The sequence below is a fragment of the Mustela nivalis genome (assembly GCF_964662115.1).
Source record: "Mustela nivalis genome assembly, chromosome: 5".
Lineage (NCBI taxonomy): Eukaryota > Metazoa > Chordata > Mammalia > Carnivora > Mustelidae > Mustela > Mustela nivalis.
The window spans coordinates 49471784-49494384 of record NC_139024.1 but is presented as its reverse complement, the minus strand read 5'-3'; the positions used below and the strand labels follow the sequence as shown (position 1 = coordinate 49494384).

The 22601-nt window shown below is 36.4% G+C and overlaps 2 long non-coding RNA genes across 2 annotated transcripts in view; one reads left to right on the top strand and one right to left on the bottom strand.

Annotated features, from left to right (window-relative positions):
- Positions 1 to 22601, bottom strand: part of LOC309864301 — a 75436-nt gene that overhangs the window by 14042 nt on the left and 38793 nt on the right. Inside the window, exon 3 of the long non-coding RNA XR_014311448.1 lies at positions 5713 to 7498. This is a non-coding gene — a long non-coding RNA (uncharacterized lncRNA). The remainder of the gene's footprint in view (positions 1 to 5712; positions 7499 to 22601) is intronic.
- Positions 1 to 22601, top strand: part of LOC309864302 — a 51630-nt gene that overhangs the window by 26528 nt on the left and 2501 nt on the right. The window lies entirely within an intron of this gene.

Genomic DNA, 22601 nt, shown 5'->3' with positions numbered 1-22601 from the left:
GAATGTGTGATAGATGGAGAGGTTGAGTTCATCTAATTGTTTGGTTCCTGGCAGAGTATCATCGTTAATATGAGCAAGACTAAAAAGCAATTTTTTAAAAAGACTTTATTTATTGGGCAGAGTGGCAAGCAGAAGGAGACTTCCAGCTGAGCAGAGAGCCCGACATGGGGCTGGATCCCAGGACCCTGGGATCAAGACCTGAGTTGAAGGCAGGCACTTAACCAACAGAGTCACCCAGGCACACCTGCAAAAGAGCAATTTTAAATGGATTTCCCCCGTTTATCACATTCCTCACTCCCATCCTCCGCTCCCCAACTGGTAACTGCTCTAATGTGTGTAATGGATATTCTTAAATTTAAATGTATCTTTGGAATAAGTGGTGTGGTTCTGTGTGTGTGTGTGTGTGTGTATTTTAAAATTTCTGGAATTCCTTGGTATGGGATTGGGAGGGAGACAAACCATAAGTGACTCTTAATCTCACAAAACAAACTGAGGGTTGCTGGGGGGAGGGGGTTTGGGAGAAGGGGGTGGGATTATGGACATTGGGGAGGGTATGTGCTTTGGTGAGTGCTGTGAAGTGTGTAAACCTGGTGATTCACAGACCTGTACCCCTGGGGATAAAAATATATGCTTATAAAAAATAAAAAAATTAAAAAAATATTTCTGCAAATAGGTCTCATTCATTATCTTCCATTTTCACCAAGCATTATGCTTTTAGGAGCAATGTTGTTTGTAACTACTGTGTAATATTCAGTAGCGTTCATCCACAGCTTTCTCATTCCTCTAGTGTTGGTCAATGAGGTTGTTTCCAATTCTCTGCTTCCACAGTGTTGTGGAAAATATATTCTCTTACATGCTTCTTATTGTAAGGTTTCTCTCTCTCCTTTTTTCTTTAGAAGTATGATTGGATAATAAAACACAGTTGGTACATATGCAATTACTTTGCCAGATTGTTCTCCAAAATGGCAGTGGCCAAGTTGTTGTTCCCCCAGCAACACTTAGCATTATAGGACTGGGTAATGTTTCCTTATCTGATGATCATAACGTAGTATTTCATTGTCAGTTTTCTTCTTTACTTACTGAGAAAATATACTTGTTATTCATTCACTTATTTTCCCATCTTTCTAGGATTTTTCAGTGTGTTTGCTTCCATGAGTTCCCTCTATAACATAGCTGTTAATCTTTTATCTATTACTTATGTCTATTCCATTCATCTATTTGTCTGTTACAACTGACATTTGGTTTGGGATTGCAGAGTAATTCAAGATAGTTGACGTCTTGATAAGTCACTGTTCAGTCACTCCACATAGAGACATAGGCTTCACGTCCACTTACTTAGTCTTTAATGTCATTTAGTAGAATTTAAAATTTTCTCCCTAAAGAACTAACACATTAGTGATATCTCTCCTAAAATGTAATTATCCCTCTACAAATTTGGCATTATTAACTAATTTAATGTATATGTTCCATATTTATCTCCTTTAAGACCGTAGTGTTTATAAACACGTTAAGACAAGATCTAACTTCATCTGTGCATAAAGCTAAATGTCTACCCAGCTCTAAAGATAGATATTGATATGTACTTTTCATTATATAATTCCTTATTTTTTCTCTTGTAAAATGCCTTAGACAAAATGGTAAATCCTTACTATTATTGTTTTTAGAATAAAGAATCATTTTTAGAATAGAAGGTTGTTGAATCAATAACAGTAGAATCAAGGAGTAGAGTAATCCAGTCCCTCATTTATATTACAAAGTTTTTACTGACTTCCTACCATGTCGCAGGCTGTCATATATTCTAGGATGATAAGTGGATCTCTATGATCCTGAGACCCTTTCAGGAGATGTCAGCAATTTAGAGGTCTGTAAGATAAGAATTATATTCACAACAATTTTAAGATGTTACTTGCATTTTCAACTCCATTGACATTTGCACTGATGGTGCAAAAGCAGTTCCAGAGGGTGAAACTTCCAGTGTCTTAGCTTGAATCCGGATAGTGACAACAATCTGTACCAAAAGTCATTGTGTTCTTCACTGACATGAATTCATAATGAAACAACAAAAAACAAAACAAAAAAACCCACCCAGTTTTATTTAAGAATCTCCTTGCTGAGGCAATACAATTAATAATTTTATTAAATCTAATCCTTGGATATAACTTTTTAATATTTTGTGATAAAATGGAAAGTATGTATACTGAAGTTACCACAGTCATCTTGAAGAAAAGCACTCCCCCCCCCCTTTTTTGTTAAAGATTTTATTTATTTATTTGACAGAGAGAGAGAGAGATCACAAGTAGGCAGAGAGGCAGGCGAGAGAGGAGGGGAAGCAGGCTCCCCACTGAGCAGAGAGCCCAATGTGGAGCTCATCCCAGGACCCTGAGATGAGGACCTGAGCTGAAGGCAGAGGTTTAACCCACTGAGCCACCCAGGTGCCCCAAGAAATAAACTTTTTAAAAATTGAAAAGAAAAGAAAAAGTGCTTTTTCCGAAAAAACTGTATCAATTTTTTTTCATGGAATACCATTATACATTGAAAGGCTGTTTACAACTGGCTGACAATCTTTGATTATTAGACTTGGATATTTGGAAAATATGTTCTCAAAAATAAAAAAAAGTGAATATTTCATTTCAAAAGAAACAATAGTTGATGTTGATAAAAAACAAAAGCTTTCGAATGAAAATTAGAATTTTGGAAAATTTTTATCCACCACCATAAACTTGATGGCTTCCCAATACTTAAAGACTTTTCTGATGAGATCAGAACAAGTGTGATTTTTAAATATCATATAATAAAATGAGTCAACATTTGAAGAATCTTCATAAATGATCAAATGACCAATGCATAGAATTACAAAACCATGCACAGGCAGACAATCCATTCAAATTTTAAAATAGACCAATCAATTTTAATGTACACTGAAAAAGTTAATTGATATGGTTTCAGATTCCATGTTGTAATCAGCCTTTAAAGAACTGCCACTTGTTGAGTTTTAGTTTAGTATCAAAGAAAATATATACAAATGTCTGAAAGCTTATCAAATCTTCTTCCCTTTCCAAATACATGTCAGTATCAGGACAGATTTTAATCAACACAGCATACCACAACAGATGGAATGTAGGAACAGATACAAGAATCCAGAAGTCTTTTATTAAAAGACATTAAAAATATTTGTAAAAATAAAAAATAATACCAATCTTTCACTAATTTATTTGTTTTAGAAGATAGAATTACTTTTAATAAAAATGTAATTTGTGTTAACATGTAACAGATTCATTACTGTTGTTTTAAAATAAAAATAAATTTTAAAAAGTTGGGTATTCATCCTTTCTGATGGAGGCATAATACTTTGCTTATTTGTGGAGCATAACAAATAGCATGAGGACAAGGGGAGTTAGAGAGAAGGGAATTGAGGGAAATTGGAAGGGAAGGTGAACCAAGAGAGACTATGGACTCTGAAAAACAATCTGAGGGGTCTGAAGGGGTGGGGGGTGGGAGGTTGGGGGAACCAGGTGGTGGGTATTGGAGAGGGCACGTATTGCATGGAACACTGGGTGTGGTGCAAAAACAATGAATACTGTTACGTTGAAAATAAATAAAAAGTTAAAAAAAAATAAAGGGATACTTAAGTATTTTTTAAATTTCTCAGTTTTAATTTCTAATAGTAGGTTAATAATAGATATAACTCACATATGCAAAAGTTCTTTGGGGTCCTGAGTGATTTCTAAGAGTATAAATTTCCTGAGACAAATAAGTTTGAGATCCACTGCTCTAAAACTAGAGAAGAGAATGAAAGAGACAAAGCCCCTGCCCTCATTCTAGTTGGGGTATACAGGTGAACAGATATATAAATATAACTTCAGTTTGTGTTAAAGCTTAAAATAAATGAAGTGTCTGGGTTGCTCAGTGGGTTAAGTGCCAACTCTTGGTTTCAGCTCAGGTAATGATCTTAGGGTCATGAGGTCAAGCCCTGTATAGGGGTATCTTCTTTTATTATTTTTTAAAAAATTAATTAACTTATTTTAGAGTGAGAGAGAGAGAGAATGAGGGGGAGCGACAGAGGGAGATAGAATCTCAAGCAGACTCCATGCTGAGCATGGAGCCCAAGGTGGTGCTGGCTCTCACAACCTTGAGATCAAGACCCGAGCCCAAAGCAAGAATTAGATGCTAAACCCATTGCACAACTCAGGCACCCTGGGTAAGAGTACTTCAAATAATAAGCTCAGGGAAGTTTTCTTTGAGAAAGTTACAATCTGATCTGAAATTTGAAAAGTAAGTAAAAGGGACCAATTAGAGAGCCAGAGGAAGAGCATTCCAGGTAAGATAAAGAATTTCATCAGTCTGAGACAAAAAGAGTTTCCATGTCTGAGAACCAAAGATGAGGCCAGTGTGGCTGAGGTGGAACAGTCATCAGAGAAAGCAGTGGTAGAGGAGGTTACACAAGTAGGCAGAGGAACCAGGATCTTCATGGCAATCATTCAAATTAAAAGAGAATTCCAGTGGGAAGACACTAATGGCTGGAATGAAGAAAGCTGACTCTGGCTATTGTGCCAAGGATAGATTGCTTGGTAGTGAGTTGGTATTAAGAGTTGAGGCAAGGTGGGCTCCTGGGTGGCTCAGTGGGTTAAGCCGCTGCCTTCGGCTCAGGTCATGATCTCAGGGTCCTGGGATCGAGTCCCGCATCGGGTTCTCTGCTCAGCAGAGAGCCTGCTTCCCTCTCTCTCTTTGCCTGCCTCTCTGCCTCCTTGTGCTCTCTGTCTGTCAAATAAATAAAAATAAAATCTTTAAAAAAAAAAAAAAAGAGTTGAGGCAAGGAGACTAGTTATACAGGCAAGACACTGGCATGAAGAGGAGTCAAGTGGGTAGGCCAAGGCGGTGGCCATGGAGATTGAGAAAAAGTGATAAACTCCAATATATGTTGGAAATAACAGTAGGGTCGATAGAATGGCTATGGGGAATGAAAAAAGGAGGAATCAAAATGAATTCTTAGGTCTTCAAGTAGAGCGACCAAGTGACTGAGAGTGCATTTCCTGAGATTGCTCACCATTCTGACACACCTTTAGCTCTCTTGCACCTCTCCATCACAACTGTCTTGTAAAACCTGAAACCTGGTCAAATCTAAATGACATTGACTCTTCCTGTGCATATGAGCAATGAAAACATGGATAGAAAAAAATCACATGCTCAAGCTAACTGATCTTTCTTCACAACCTCAAAATTTAAGTGGGCCTTTCTTCGACTATGCCATCCTACTATAATTTCCTAGTTAATTCACCTTCTTACTCTCTTAAATAACTATTGTACATATTCTTTTCTCTCTTTTGACCTCTAGTACCTCTCTGTTCTCCATTTTCTCAGCTGATAATGACCTTACTTTCTATTTTAGTAAAAACTGAACTTCCACACTTCTGGTCACATCTACCAATCCACTGTAAACTGAGCCTTCTGCCTTACCTCTCATTGTAATGGATGAACAGTCTGGTCTCCTACCTAAGAGCACCATCTCCATCTAAACTTTGCACCCTGTCTTTCTTGCCTAATTGTGAACTGTTCCAACAGATAATTCCCGTATTTCCTGAATCATCAGTCAGCATCTGTAGCACCCTAAATAAGCTTTCACTCCCTCTTTTCCACTAAGATAACCTTGTCAAAGTCATCAGTGACATTCATGTTGTTAATGTAATGATGTTTCTCAGACTTTATCTTACTTACCTTCTCAGCCGCATTTAAGAGAGTCAACCACTCCCTTCTTGAGACACTTCTTTTATTTTTCCTCCAGGCTCCATACTCTCTTGGTTCTTTTTCACTGGTCACTCTTTCTTCAGTCTTCTCAGCAGGTTCTTCATCATATTCCCAATCAGTAAATGTTGAAATCTCCCAGATTTCACTCACTGGAACTCTTCTTTCTATATATTCTCCTTTGTTGATCAAGTCATGTGGCTTTCAATACTTTTTGTATACTGATAAACCCCAATTAATATTTTTCACCTGACTACTCCCTGAAACCCCAGACTCAAATATTCAGGAATCACTTGACATCACCATTTAGTTGTTGAGCATTTATTTCAAATTAATGTCTAACTGAGCTGCTATCTCCCTGCACCCCTCCCATATCTGTTCCACCTACAACCATCATCATTTCAGTAACATCATAACTCTTTGTTTAAGTCAAAAACCTTGAAATATACCTGACACTTCTGTTGTACAATCCATCAGTAAAATTCTGTTGGCTCTAACTTCAAATCATATCTGGACTTCTGCTACTTCTCACCACCTTTATTGCTACCACTCTAGCCCACGTCATCATCATCTCTTGCCTACACACTCCTAACTGGTGTTTCTGCTTCTATCTTCATCTGCCTACAAGATATTATGCAGAAGCTAGAGTGATTTATTTAAAACATAATTTTAATAATGTCTAGTTAAACTCTTCCAAGGCCTTTCCATTTCGTTGTGACTAAAAATCAAAATCCTTACCATGGCCTCCAATAAATGATCTGGTCCCTTGCCACCTCTCAATCTTGTTTCCTGACCACCTTCCCCTTCTATCCCTCCTCTCAACTCCAATTCAGCAACACGACTCCTTGCTGTTCCTTGAACACATTAAGTACACTCCTACTTTAGGACCTTTCTTACTTGCAGCTCCCTCCATCTGAACTGCTCTTATTTTAGATATCTACATGGCTTACCTCCTTGCTTCTTTCGGGTTTCTGCTTGAATATCATCTTCTCATAAAGACTGTCCCTTAATACCCTTCAACTTCTAGGTGAAGATGGAAGATTGAACACATGTGTTTCTTTCAGCACTCTCCTCAAACTCCACTAAGTGACAGTTAATGAATTATTTTAAGCCCATGGACTCACAAAGACAATCACAACAAAAGAGGAGACACTAATGACAAAATTTTGAAAGCTGGAAAGGAGAGATAACACAAAACACACCACCCCACACTTCCTATCCATTCCTCTTATTTTTCTCAATAGCGCCCAACTTAGATAAATGTGGATACATATAAACACAAGATATCTACTTACTTCTAAATTTTTTGTTGTATTCCCCTCCCCCTCCCCAAGAATGTACGCTGCATGACAGCACTCTTTTCATTTTGGTTCATTGTTGAATTCTCAGGCGTTGAAATCATACAGCTATTCAGTGAAATTTTTTGGCTGAATAGCTGGTGTGGTCTGGACAAGGTACCATTTATGGGAGGTTTGAGGGTTGTGGCAATCAAGAATTCTTATTTGGATGTTAAGTCTGAGGTACTTTTAGACATCCAGGTGAAGATATTAAGTGGGGATCTGGATATTTGGAACAGATTGCCGAATGCAGACATCTGGGCTGAATGTATAAATTTTGGAGTCATGAGCACTAGGGCTAGGTGAGATCACCTGGGAGAGTACAAACACAAAAAGAGAAAAATATCAAGCTCTGGAGAACTTCATCATTTGGAGGCCAGGAAACTAGTGGTCCCCAAACTTTTAGAATCATATAGCTTTATCTGTAAAAAGAAGAAAAAAAATGATTTAAGTTGAGCAATGTGAAAGAGGGTATTTATTTATTTATAAATTATATGTATTACTGTACAAATATATTATGTACATTATAAAATACAAAGACATAGATATTAAAAAAGAATGAACTAAAGGATTTCCAGTTAAAGAGGAGGTATTGTACACATGCATTTTTTAAGTCCCTTCTGGAGACCAATATAGTGATAGTAAATGGATTTTAAAAAATAAAGTATAAACCCACAAGGACCTGTCATTTCCTGACTTGTTGATTTTAGCCATTCTGACTGGTGTGAGGTGATATCTCATTGTGGTTTTGATTTGTATTTCCAATGACAGATGCTGGCGAGGATGTGGAGAAAGGGGAACCCTCCTACACTGTTGGTGGGAATGCAAGCTGGTGCAGCCACTCTGGAAAACAGCATGGAGGTTCCTCAGAATGTTGAAAATAGAACTGCCCTATGACCCAGCAATTGCACTATTGGGTATTTACCCTAAAGATACAAATGTAGTGATCCAAAGGGGCACATGCACCCGAATGTTTATAGCAGCAATGTCCACAATAGCCAAACTATGGAAAGAACCTAGATGTCCATCCACAGATGAATGGATCAAGAAGATGTGGTATATATACACAATGGAATACTATGCAGCCATCAAAAGAAATGAAATCTTGCCATTTGCGACAACATGGATGGAACTAGAGCGTATCATGCTTAGCGAAATAAGTCAAGCAGAGAAAGACAACTATCATATGATCTCCCTGATATGAGGAAGTGGTGATGCAACATGGAGGCTTAAGTGGGTAGGAGAAGAATAAATGAAACAAGAGGGGATTGGGAGGGAGACAAACCATAAGTGACTCTTAATCTCACAAAACAAACTGAGGGTTGCTGGGGGGAGGGGGTTTGGGAGAAGGGGGTGGGATTATGGACATTGGGGAGGGTATGTGCTTTGGTGAGTGCTGTGAAGTGTGTAAACCTGGTGATTCACAGACCTGTACCCCTGGGGATAAAAATAAATGTTTATAAAAAATAAAAAGTTTAAAAAAAAAAAAATAAACCCACAAGGACAAAGAGAACAAGAGTAAAACAATAACATCAGAATATAGGAAGCTGGAAAGAAGAGAGATGAATGGCAACTAACTTTGACTCAGGAAAGCTGAAGCTGCAGTGGGGAAAAGCCAAGAGGCAGCTTGATTTTCAAGGCAGAATCCGGTCCCTACCCCTACTCCAAAGGCTCAGGAATTGGTGTCTGGCACCTCTGGTAGAGAAGGTAAATGTCAGGCAATAACAGACTTGGCTCAAAAGCTATTTAAGAAGCAGCTACACCTTCAGACACCTCCACCACTCTGTACTATAGGTGACTAACCCCCTACTACACAGCAACTGGGGGGTTATTTTCTGGAGACAATTAAGTACAGAGTCTTGAGAGAACAACAGACACAAATTGAAGATGCGAATTCCAAACAAAAAACAGGTAGACTGGGTCAAAGTTAACATCAGAATGTTTAAAATACCAAGAAGAATCTCTATATGTTTCTTTGGGATAGGGAGACAAATAACAAAAAGAACACTATCTTGATGGGTAGCGATGATTGCCAGTGAATTCACCAACATAAAAGGAAAGAAAAAAAGAACGCTATATAAACTTCTCTTTATTTCGTAGAGCCATTGAAAATATTTATTTCTATTTCTTTTTAAGTACAAGGATTGTTTGAATATTATTGTAGTACTTCAATGCAGATATTTAAGTAATTGCATTTGTTGTGTCCTGGACTGAAAGTAGTAAATATTGATTTCTTCTGTTCTATTTAACTAATTATGCAGACTCTACTTTGAGCACCAGGGCATCACCAAAACTTACTTACAGGTTTCATGTGATGTATGTATACATGTAGAGAGACAATCCTTAGAGATGCAGTAATGATATCTCGCTTTTATAATATTACATTTTGATACTCATATACCTTGAGTACCCAACATATTTTATATTTAATTTACAGCGAAGCTATCTTTGTTAGTGGAAATCACTATGCTTTTGTTATTCTTTGCCTACAATGTCCTTTTCCTCCTTATCTGTCTGAATATCTCTCACTTACCTTTCAAGAACTATCTCAAATATGATTTCTTCTTTAAGGGCTTTTTTGACTCCCCTCAACTGTGATTGTTCCATTATGTATGCAATATAGTACATTGTTTGCACTTCTATTGTGTCAGTCCCTACATTGTTTTAAAATTGTAAGTCTGCTAACTCTCTTAGTCCAGGTACTATATCTTATTTATATATATAGTCTTAATTGACTGTAGTACTGGACACAAAGTAGTTATTTAATACATTTTCAAATGGATGTTTGGAAATGATTTTGTGTCCATTATCTTATTTGACTTTCCCAGATTCAGTCAGTCGCCAGATCCTAGTGCTCTAAATATTTATTATATCTATCACTTCTTACTTATATCATGCCAAGAATTCATGCTCTCATTGTATGTTGCTGGGACTATTACCATCTTTTTTTTTTTAATAAATATATTTATTTTTTTTAATAAAATATTTATTTATTTGACAGACAGAGATCACAAGTAGGCAGAGAGGCAAGCAGAGAGAGAGGAAGGGAAGCAGGCTCCCTGCTGAGCAGAGAGCCCAATGGGGGGCTCAGTCCCCCCCTGGGATCACGACCTGAGCCAAAGGCAGAGGCTTTAACCCACTGAGCCACCCAGGCACCACTGGGACTATTAGCATCTTAACCTGACTTTGGTCCCTAATCTCGCTCTCTTCCAGTTAATACTATATTTGTCCATCAGAATGACTTAACACAAATTTCACCATTTTCTATATATATATTAAAAACTTTAAGTTGGTTGGGCATCTGGGTGGCTTAGTGGGTTAAAGCCTCTCATCGGGCTCTCTGCTCAGCAGGGAGCCTGCTTCCCCCTCTCTCTCTGCCTCTCTGCCTACTTGTGATCTCTCTAAATAAATAAATAAATAAAATCTTAAAAAAAAATAACCTTTAAGTTGGCTACATAACAGATATAATAAAGTACAAAATAGTATATTTTTCCTCCTGCTTTAAACATTTAGAAACCAGACAAATTTTCAGACATTTAGACAACTGGCAATGCAGGACATTGACCCTTGAGAAATAGGAAACTAACAAAGTGAGCCCTTTGATTGCCCTAGCTTACTCCCTGGAAAAAATTTCTAGGCCATAACAAAGTAAGAGAGAACCCAAAACAAAGTCTTGCTCAGTTCAAGAGAGTTTAGAGTTCAGAGAGATGTTAGTAGCTAGAATTTGTGAAGAGGTGAGAGCATCAGTTAGAGTAGTGTACTTGCTCCAGAAACCTTCTGAGTGTTCCCTAAAAGTCTTGAGACTGAATACTACTCTGTGAAGGAAAGGAAGGAACTTCCTGGGGCTGAAGAAAAACCATCAGGAAGGAATAGGCTAAAGAATCCTTGAGCTCACATAGGAAGGTAATAGTTTATGTTCTAACTAACCAGAGTGGAACACCTCTTAATACATGGGCATTTAAAAAAAAAATACATGGGCATTAAGTAAATCTTCAGAAGGAGGATGCCTCAGTAATGGGGACACATTAGCTTACACTAAATGTTATTCTAGACTGCTTCAGAAAGTTTAAAAACTAACCACAAAAGAATCAGACTGATTTCAAGCCACAAAGCCCAACAATACTTAAATGAATACAACAACATCCAGTGTCTAACAAAAAATTAATAACATTAAGTATTCATCAAATATTTCCAAGCATACAAAAAAGCAGCAAAATGCAACTTATAACCAGGAGAAAAAAAATCAATCAATAGATACAGACCCAGAGATGAGATAATAGAATTGACGGACACGGATATTAAAATAGCTATTATAAATATATTTCATGTTCAAGAATGTAGAGGAAAACATGAACATGAGAATGAGAGAAATGGAAGGTGTTAAAAAGCAAGTTTTTAGATGAAAGCAACATGATCTGAAATGAAAAGAAACTGAATGGGATTAATAGCATATTACACACTGTAGAAAAAAGATTAGTGAACCTGATGATGCAGCAATAGAAACTATCCAGAATTAAATAAAGAGAAATAATTTTATTTGTTTATTTATTTAATTTTTTTTAGAAAGAGAGAGTGGGGAGGAGCAAAGGGAGAGAGAGCGTCTTAAGCAAACCCCATGCCCAGTGCAGAACCTGAAATGGGGCTTGATCTCATGACCCTGAGATCATAACCTGAGCTGAAATCAAGGGTCAGAAGCTTAACTGAGACACCCAAGTACTCCCAGAGAAATAATTTTTAAAAATAAACATAAATGAGTTGTGGAACAATATCAAATTAGTCTAAAAATGTATGTGTTATTGGAATACCAGAAGGGGAAGGCAAAAGAGAGAAAAAATATTTAGAACATAATAGCCACAATTTCTCCAAATTTGGTGACAATTATATTCCCAGATATTCAGAGATCTTAATGAGCTTCTATAAGCATTAATATAAAGAAAAGCACATCAAGACACATCATAATCAAATTATTAAAATCAGTGATTAAATGAATTCTTAAGGGCACCCAGAGATAAAGAACACATTATATTCAGAAGAATACAGATAAAAATGTCAACAGATTTCTTATGAGAAAACACAGAGACCAGAAGATAATGGACGAACTTCATTAAATAAATGAAACAAAAGAAAAAAAGTTTAACCTATATTTCTATACCCAGAAAAAAAAATCTAATAAGGAGGAAAACGTTTTTTTTTTCCTTTGGATGTAGGAATGTAGAAAAAATACTGTTTTTTTTTTTTTAATCATAGCAATGAGAACAAATTTGTAATAATGAATTACAAACTCATAAATTTTCCTGAACCCATCAGAGAACTAAGATTACCAGGCACCCATAACCTCTGAAATCAAAAACAGACCTTTCCAAAGAGAGAAAGAGAGAGAATGTGAGAATTGGCTCATCTGTGGCATAATATGGGAAAATGAGAAGATACACCCTAAAAGCATGTAAGAAGAATTTAGCTAAAAATTAAAGAGATTGATAAAAAAGCTAAGTTTGGGTTAGCATGAGAATATAGATACTCGAAAGCCACAGACACAAGACGAGTATGTACCAACCTGCAAATCCTTTTCCATGGGTTTCCATTGGGAGCTGACAGAAAAAGAGGTTATAGGCAGAAGAGACCAGAAAGATCTCCCTTCAGGGGTGCAGGATCACTGAAGGGAATTGAGTGCTGCTGTGGGAAAGACAAGAAAAATCTCCTGGATCCTTTACCTCTATGAAATAAAAGCCTTAAGTCATGGAGGTAGAGGCAGTAAAGCCTGATACTCCCAGGAGATATTTGCAGTACCAGTGTGGCTGGTGGTTGGGTAAAAGAAAAATACCCTCTCCTTATAAGCCAGAGGCAGAAAGTAGTCCTAGACACAGATTCCATATCAATCAATACCACTGAAGTTCTCTTATTACTGGTGTGTGGGTGGAGGGGGCAGGGAACAGGAGTCTGGAAAGTCCTAAACAAGACCCATTAAGGATACAAGGCACAGTTTGGGTGTCATGAGGAGGAAGGACAGCTCTGGTGAAGGTACACAGAGTATAACTAAGACTGAGTGGATCAGAACAACAGAGAAACTTCCTGCCCTTCCCCAGATAGCAAGCATTGAATCATGATCAATAACAGGCTATCACTGCGGAGGAAGCAAAATTTGTGGGGAAAGCTGTCCAGTGTGGCATAATTGCACAGGGAAGGCTGAAAGCTGAGGGTATATCAGGCTTATTGGAAAAAACAACAACAAAAACCACTCAGCACAGAGTCCCCAGTCCTAACCAGAAAGTAAGCCTAGAGGACAATGAAACTGGTAGAGAGCCATAAACACAGAAACAACAAAAACAGTTCAACTTCTGACTAGGTTGAATCAACACCCCAAAGTCATGGGGTAAAAGAGGCGTGTCTATCTCCAAATATAAATAGTATCTTCAATTTCTATGGTTCTATATATACTGTCTAGTATTCAATAAAAATTATCTGACACATAAAAGCTAAGAAAAGTCAACTCATTGTAAAAGCAATTAACAGAATCAGAATCAGAGATGATCTAGAGGTCGGAAATCATGCAGTGAATTTAAAATAACTACTATTAAAATGTTAGCAGTTCTACTTGAAAAGGTAGGCAAATACATGAGTACATAAGAAATTTTAGCAGAGCAGTGAAAACCATGAGAAAGAGTCTAATAAAATGCTAGAAATAAAATACAAACTCCAAATCAACAAAAATAGATGCCTTCAAAGTGCTCCTCAATTGACCTGATACAGGAAATAACTGGTAAATTTGAAAATAGCTGATCAAAAATTATGCAGAGTAAAACACGAAGAAAAAAAACAGAGTGGGAAAAATACAACAGAGCATCCAAGAACTGTTGGGCATAATAGAAATAGTTCAACATATATATATATGGAATTATAGGAGAGAGGTATAATGGGACAACATGCGGTGCCTGGGTGGCTCAGCCAGTTAAGTGTCTACCTTCAGCTCTGGTCATGATCCCATATTCCTGGAGTCTAGCCCCACAACTAGCTACCTGCTCAGCAGGGAAGCCTACTTCTCTTTCTCCTTTTGCCACTCCCATACTTGTGCATGCTCTCTCTTTCTCAAATAAATAAACAAAATATTTTATTAAAAATGGGACAGTATATGATTTGGAGAAGATAATGGCCAAAATTAAAGAAGACAGACATAGAAGACAAACATAAAGATGACAAAAAAATACCTCAGAGTATACAAAAAATCCTCCAAATATACAAAAAACTGAACCCCTACATGTATCATGTTCAAAGTGTGTAAAACTAAAATCAAAGAAACAACTTCAAGGGTATCAAGAGAACACACACACACACACACACACACACATACATAGAGACAAAGGAATAGTGCTGACAATTAAAGGAGATTTTTACATCAGAAACTATGCAAGCCAGAACAATGAAGTGACATTTTTTAAAGTATTGAAGAAAAGAACTGTCATTGTGGGATATTTTACCCAGAAAAAATATCTTTCAAATATAAAAGCAAAATAGGGGCACCTAGGTGGCTCAGTTGTTTAAGCATCTGCCATCAGCTCAGGTTATGATCCCAGGGCCCTGGGATTGAGTCCCACATTGGGCTCCCTGTTCAGCAGGGAGCCTGCTTCTCCCTTTCTTGCTCTCCCTCTTTGTGCTTCTCTCTCTCTGTTTCTCTATGTAAAAATAAATAAATGAAATATTTTAAACAATCAATAAGATCGATAAACCACGGGCCAAACTAATCCAAATGAAAAGAGGACCCAAACTAATAAAATTATGAATGAAAAGGGAGAGATCACGACTAAACTAAGGAAATAGAAACAATCATCAGAAATTATTATCAACAGTTACATGCCAATAAGTTACGCAACCTAGATGAAATAGATGCATCTTCACAGACCTGTACCCCTGGGGATAAAAATATATGTTTATAAAAAAAAAAAAAAAAAAAGAAATAGATGCATCCCTGGAAATCTATAAACTTCCAAAACTGAATCAGGAATAAATCAACAACCTGAATAGACCAATATCTAGTAACGAGATTGAAGCAGTGATCAAAAACCTCCCAAAAAACAAGATCCCAGGACCTGATGGATTCCCTGGAGAATTCTACCAAATATTCAAAGAAGAAATAATACCTATTCCCCTGAAGCTGTTTCAAAAAATAGAAACAGAAGGAAAACTTCCAGACTCTTTCTATGAAGCCAACATTACCCTGATCCCCAAACCAGGCAAAGACCCCACCAAAAAGGAGAATTTCAGAACAATATCCCTGATGAATATGGATGCCAAGATTCTCAACAAGATCCTAGCTAATAGGATCCAACAGTACATTAAAAAGATTATCCACCACGATCAGGTGGGATTTATCCCTGGGATTCAAGGGTGGTTCAACATTCCCAAATCAATCAATGTGATAGAACAAATCAATAAGAGAAGAGAGAAGAACCACATGGTCCTCTCAACTGATGCAGAAAAAAGATTTGACAAGATACAGCATCCGTTCCTGATTAAAACCCCTCAAACTATAGGGCGACAGGGAATATTCCTCAACTTCATAAAATCTATCTATGAAAAACCCATAGGGAATATCATTCTCAATGGGGAAAAGCTGACAGCCTTCCCTTTGAGATCAGGAACACGACAAGGATGTCCACTTTCGCCACTATTGTTCAACATAGTACTAGAAGTCCTAGCAACAGCAATCAGACAACAAAAAGAAATAAAAGGTATTCAAATTGGCAAAGAAGAAGTCAAAAATATAAAAGCAAATTAAATATTATATAAAAATGAAAGTTTCATGAAATTATTACCAATGGAATTGTGATATAAGAAATGTTAAATTATTTGTGCAAAAGGAAAATAATATCATGCAAAAACCTACAGCTATGCAAAGAAATTAGGAGTTCCATCAATAGGTAAAATGGTTAATATGAAAGACATTTCCCCATTTTAAATTGTTTTGAGAAACAAGAGACTCTTAAAGCAAAAATAGAATCAATGTATTGTGAGTTTATAGTATATGTGAAGATGTAATGTATGACAAAAATAACATAAAAAAGTGGGTTAATGCCTCTGCCTCTTCAGGTCATCATCTCAGGGTCCTGCAATCAAGCCCCACATCGGGTTCTCTGCTCAATGGTGAGCCTGCTTCCCTTCCTCTCTCTCTCCCTGCCTCCCTGCCTACTTGTGATCTCTCTCTCTCTCTCTCTGTCAAATAAATAAACAAAATCTTTTAAAAAATAACATAAAGGAAGGGGGGAAGGTATTGGAAGTATGTTGCTATAAAATTTTTAAACTATTTAAAAAGAAGTAAAATATAATTTCAAGGTAGCCTGTGGAATTAAAAACACACACTGTAAGCCCTAGGGAGAACACTAAAATATTTAACAATTTTAAGTAACAAGCCAGCAGTGGAGAAAAATTAAATGGCAAACTAATCCACAAGCATGCAGAAAAAGAGAAGAAAAAGGGGGAAAAGTAGCAAAAGCCAATCAGCAAGATGGTATATTTTAATTAAATCATATTAGCAATTAAATTGAATGAAGATGGTCTAAACCATGTTGCCCAACAAAAATATAATGTGAGTAAGGTATGTAGTCTAAAGTTTTCTGGTAGCCAGATTCTAAAAAAATAAAAAGAGACAGATGAAGTTCATTTTAAAAGAATGTAAAAGAATCTATGCAAACTATTGTTATTTCAACATAGTCATCATAAAATTATTAATAAGTTAGTTTATTTTCTGTTTATAAAATTCCATGGGTATTTTACACTTACAATACATCTCAATTCAGACCAGCCATATTTCAATTTCTCCTTGAAACTTGAAACTACTTGGCTAGTAGCTATCTTACTAGAAAACGCAGATCTAACTAAACACACAAGTTGACAGAGGTTTTCTGATTAGATTAAAAGGCAAGAACTGACTAAATGCTATTTACAAGAAACCTACTTTAAATATAAAGACATAGGTACATTAAAAGTAGTTGGGAAAAAAGAGCAAAAGAATGGAAGAACATTTACTATGAAAAAAAATAATCAAAGAAAGATGAATTCACATTAATATCAAACAAAGAATTCATAATAAGAAAAAGAGATAGTATTTAAACATTTCAATTCTCTTTTCTCAGGGATTAATAGAAAAATTAGAGAGTGAATTGTTGAGTATATAGAAGACCTAGGTAACACTACTAACCAACTTGTTTTAATTGAGATTTATAGAGCACTGCACCTAAAAACAGCAGAACATGTATTATTTTCAAGCACAGATAGAACATCCACCAAAATAGAGTATATTTTAGGCTACCAGATAAACCTCAGTAAATTTAAAAGAATTGAAACAGTGCAAAATATGGTCTCTAACCACAATGGAATTAAGCTTAAAACTAATAACAGAAAGATATTGGGAGTACTCTCAAATATTTGGAAGTTATATAACATACTTATAAATATCAGTCGAAGAAGAAGTCATAAAGAGAATTAGTAAATATTTGTACTGAATGAAAGTGATCACACATGGGGGCCTGGGTGGCTCAGTTGGTTGGGTGACTGTCTTCAGCTCAGGTAATGATCCTGGAGTCCTGGGATCGAATCCTACCTTGGGCTTCCTGCCCAGCAGAGAGTCTGCTTCTCCTGTTGACCTCTCTCCTCTCATGCTCTCTCTCTCTTTCTCTAATAAATAAATAAGAAAAAAAAAAAGAAAGTGATCACACAGCATATCAAGATATGTAGCAAAAGTTGTATTTTATTTATAAAATGGATAAATTTATAGCATTAAATGTTTATATCAGAAATGAGGAAAGTTCTTAAATCAATGATCTAAGATTTTACCTTAAGAAACTAGCAAAAGAAGAGCAAATTAAACCCAAAGCAAATAGAAGAAAGGAAACAATAAAGTTAATAGCATAAATTAATAAAATAGAAAATTGTAAAAATCAATGAAACCAAAAACCAATTTTTGAAAAATGAATAAAATTGATTAGCCTCTAGCTATGCTGATCAAGAAGAAAAGAGACAAAACCAACTTAACAATACCAGAACTATGAAAAATGACACCAGTACAGATTCTACCAATATTAAAAGTAGAATAAGTATTTATGAACAACTTTAACTTAAATGGAATGGACAAATTCCTTAAAAGACACAAAACATCATAGCTTATTCAAGAAGAAATAAATAACTGGAATACCATGCTTATCAAAGAAAATGAATTATAGTTTAAAAGCTGTACATAAAGAGGACTCCAGGTCCCAGTGACTTTACTGGCATGCTGTAGCAGGAGTTTAAAAAGAAATAAAATACAAACTCTTCCAAAAATATAGGAGCAGGAGTAATGCTTCCTAAATGTGACAAAGACATAACAAAGGGGAAAAATACAGACCAATATCTCTCAAGAACAAAGGCGCAAAAATCCTCATCATAATATTGGCAAAACAAATACAGTGGGAGAAAAGACAATGCATAAGGACCAAGTATAGTTTTTCTTGGGAACTCAAGGATGGTTCAACAATGGACGATCAATCAATGTAATTCACCATATTAAGAAACAAAAAAGAAAAATGATATGACTTTCTTAATATAGGAAAATAAAAGCATTTGACAAAATTAAATGGACAGTCATTATGAAAGTTTCCAGAAAACTAGGAATTGAAGAAGCTTCCTTAATCTGATAATGAAAGACTACAAAACCAACCAACAAACAAAAAATTAAACTTGTGGTGGAAGACTACATGCTTTTCCTCCTGTTCCCCTTTGGGAACAAGGCAAGGATACCCACTTTTACAACTTTTATTAAACATCTATATGACTCAGTAGTTTCACTTCTAGAAATCTACCCAAGAGAAATGAACACATATCTTCATAAAAACTTGTACAGGAGTATTTGCAGAAACTTTATTCATAATAGTTTCAAACCGGAAATAATAAAAATATCATCAATTTGTGAATGAATAAGGAGATTATGGTATATCCATATCATGGACTACTACTAAGTGTACAGTGGTACTACTAAGTACTAATACACACAACAGTGTTGATGATCCTAGAAGTCATTATGGTTAGTAAGACAAGTTACACAAAAAATACTACATATTATATTATTCCATCACATCAAATTCAAAGTGATCAACATTTTCCAGAGGGTGAGGATCAGAAATTAATTGGAAAGGGAGCATGTAGTAACTTTTCATGGTGATGGAAATCATGGAAACCTTATCATGAATGTGTTGCGTTTATGGTACTGCATCCGATTGTCCAAACTCATTTTAGTACATGTTTGAACTTGGGTAATCCTATTTATATAAACTGTACTCAGTAAAACTAACAAAAATGTTTAATAGGGAAAAAAAGGAGTGGGGGGAAAGTAGACCATTCAGTGCTCTCCTTTGTTCATAGTAAAGTTTGTTGAATAAATCATAATAGCCACAGGAGTAGGTAAGAGAAAAGTTGCCTCAAGGCATGGATGTAGAGCAAAGAGGACGGTAAGAGGAGTTTCTTAAATGTACAGAAAGGAGTGGCAATGGAATAAGCTAGTTTTGGCAATAGAGAAGGAGCGACTGAGGAACTGTTAAGAGTGAGCCATTTTGGGGTGCCTGGGTGGCTCAATGGGTTAAAGCCTCTGCCTTCGGCTTAGGTCATAGTGTCAGGGTCTTCAGATGGAGCCCCCGCATTGGGCTCTCTGCTCAGCAGGGAGCCTGTTTCCTCCACACTCTCTCTCTGCCTGCCTCTGACTACTTGTGATCTCTTTCAATAAAATAAATAAAATCTTAAAAAAAAAAAAAAGAAGATCCATTTTGACTATGGAACTGTTAAGAGTGCCAAAACTTACATTATTTGTGTAGACTGAGCTGGGATTTGCTGACCTCTCTATCAGAGATTACTTAATTTACAGAGATAGTATTTATATGTAATCAGAGATTACATAACTTACCTTCTCTTTCTCTTACTCTGTTTTCACTCTTACTTCTTACTCTCTTACTGTCAACTCTTTCACATTTTCCTTAGTGCACTTCTCGTAGCTCTATGCCTGACACTCCCCTTTATTCACTTTACACCCTCTGCCTCTTTAAGTCAATCATCTACTTCGATGTTTTGAATTATTTAACCGATGATGGCAAAGCTGGAAAAAGCCATAGAAGTTATTCCTTTCCTCCTATTATCAAGTGTCCTTAGGCAATGAGACTGACTACTTGAATTGGGTATGGGAATGCAAAAAGGAGAAAGAGGCATTTATGGACGAAGGCAAAAATGGCCAAACATGAGGGAGATGAGCAACATCTGTTGGTATTTCAAAATTATTATCCTTTCAGACTGAGGAGTATTCTCTCCTAGCGTTCTACATTTCTTCTCTTGAGAACATGATACATTTGAAATAATTTTTATGATATCTATCTTCTGGGTTAACCTGTAATCTCTTTGAGGGTGTGTCTTACTTCTGTATTCTCTAAAACCCAACCAGGGTACCTGGTACTTGGTAATCACCCAATAACTATTTGTTGCCTAACTAAATACTCACCTCTCAGACTTGTTGCTTTAACCAAGCTGAGCTTGTGCACTATATTGTTTCATGCCCCTGTACATTTATTTTAATGATTCTTCTGGATTGTCCAGTCTTCTCAATTTCTTCCTAATCACACTCCAGCCCTAATCCACCAGAAAAATTATTACTTTTACTTCCAACGCCCGCTTGAACATCTCCAGAAAACCTCCTGACTTCCCTTAACTAGAGGTTTGTGCCACCCACATAACCTTGTACAACCTTCCCTTGTAGCCTTATAGTTATCTCTGTATCAAAATTATGTTTTCATGTCTGTTTTCCCTTTTCAGTTGGTTCTGGCCCTTCCCTACCTGTCATAATAGTTGTCATAGCGGACCCTTAATACCTATTTGTTAAACAAATGATTTTTCTCCCCAGTTATGTGATACATGCAGAGAAGCATTATGCCTAGGTAATTATGGGGTTTGTGAAGAGAATGAGTCCCAAATTCTTTACATGAAAACTAGTTAAAAGAAGAGTGAATCAACTTCTACAAAAGAGGATGTCAAACTTCAGATAGTTCAAGAGAGCTATTGTGGGAATTTCTAACCACTGCTACAATGACATGTAAATAAATAGTAAAGCAAGCCAATTTTGTCAAGTTCTCCAAAGGGAAAATAACAAATTCATGCCTATAATTCCTTTAAAATCAGAGGGTAGTTACATTAGCTTGGAAATAACTAAATGCAAAGTTATGAAGAGGTTTATATAAAAGAACTTTTCATATACCTTGATTTAATGGTGTATATGGCAAGTGCTTTACTTAACTCAACTGTTCTTTTTACCTACTTACTTCTAGGAATTAGAATTAAAATGTCATTACTGGGAAATTTCTAACCATGATGGACAAAAGAATTTTGTTAGCATGTAGGACAAATAATGTGTGACTGTGTGCGTTTATTGAGTGTGTTAGATGTGTAAAATAATGGTTTAGTTGAAATGTAAGGCCTCAACTTCTACAAGTTTTACCAACATGGTAGAGAAAGGGTATATAGTCCAGAACTCTGTCTGAAGTTAACATATTCAATTCTCCCCAGTGACACCAAGATTTTAAAGCAGGCGATCTTACTGATGGAAATAAATACAGTTCTGATTATTTAAAAAAAAAAAAAAACATGTACAACATAGAAGCAAACACCTCACCTCCTCCTTCCTGAGTATGTAAAGACACCCTGTTACAAATACCTAAAAGTAATTTTAGGTTGAGATGAGAGGTATGAGAAAAACCATAGCTAAATGTGTGAATTGTCTACGGTTTGCTGTCTCAGGGTTTGTGAAGGGAGTGGGGCAAGAAAGAGCTGGAAGGAAATCTGAGTTTTAGGATCCAGTCAACTATACTACTTTAGTCACTTAAGGAAAATTTCAGTTCCCTCCTCACATAAAATAAGCCCTGCCTACCTGAAGCTCGCTGCCCAGGGTCAAGGCCACCTCTGTACTTTGTGTAATCCAAAGGAGTGGAATGGTGGTCACAAAGGATCTTTTTTTTTTTCCCTTTCATTTTATTGAACTTAGTAAAAAGAATTCTCCTGGAAACATACAACCTACCAAGCTAGATTATTTCACTTCTACTGAAAGATCTTACTGCAAATTCCATTCCACTCTGATCAAGCCTTTCCTAAAATATATATCTAGAATTAATGCTAAACTGTCATAAGCTGGTGTAAATGTTGCACTGCAATTACTTCCTTCATAAGTTAGTCATTTATTCAATAATCATTCTTCAATAAAATGTCTTGAACACATACGAGGGGCCAGGTATTGCCCTGCTGATTGTCACCACCCTCATGGGATATATAATCTAGCAGGAGAAGCATACCCTGATGAATGAACAAGTATATATGACACCAAGAGTGAACTCCAATGTAGACTAGGGAATCTGAGTGGTGATGATGTGTCAATGTAGGTTCATCAATGGTAAAACTGCACCACCACGTGATGGAGGATGTTGGTAACGGGAGAGGCTGTGCATGTGTGGGGGCAGAGGATTATGAGAAATC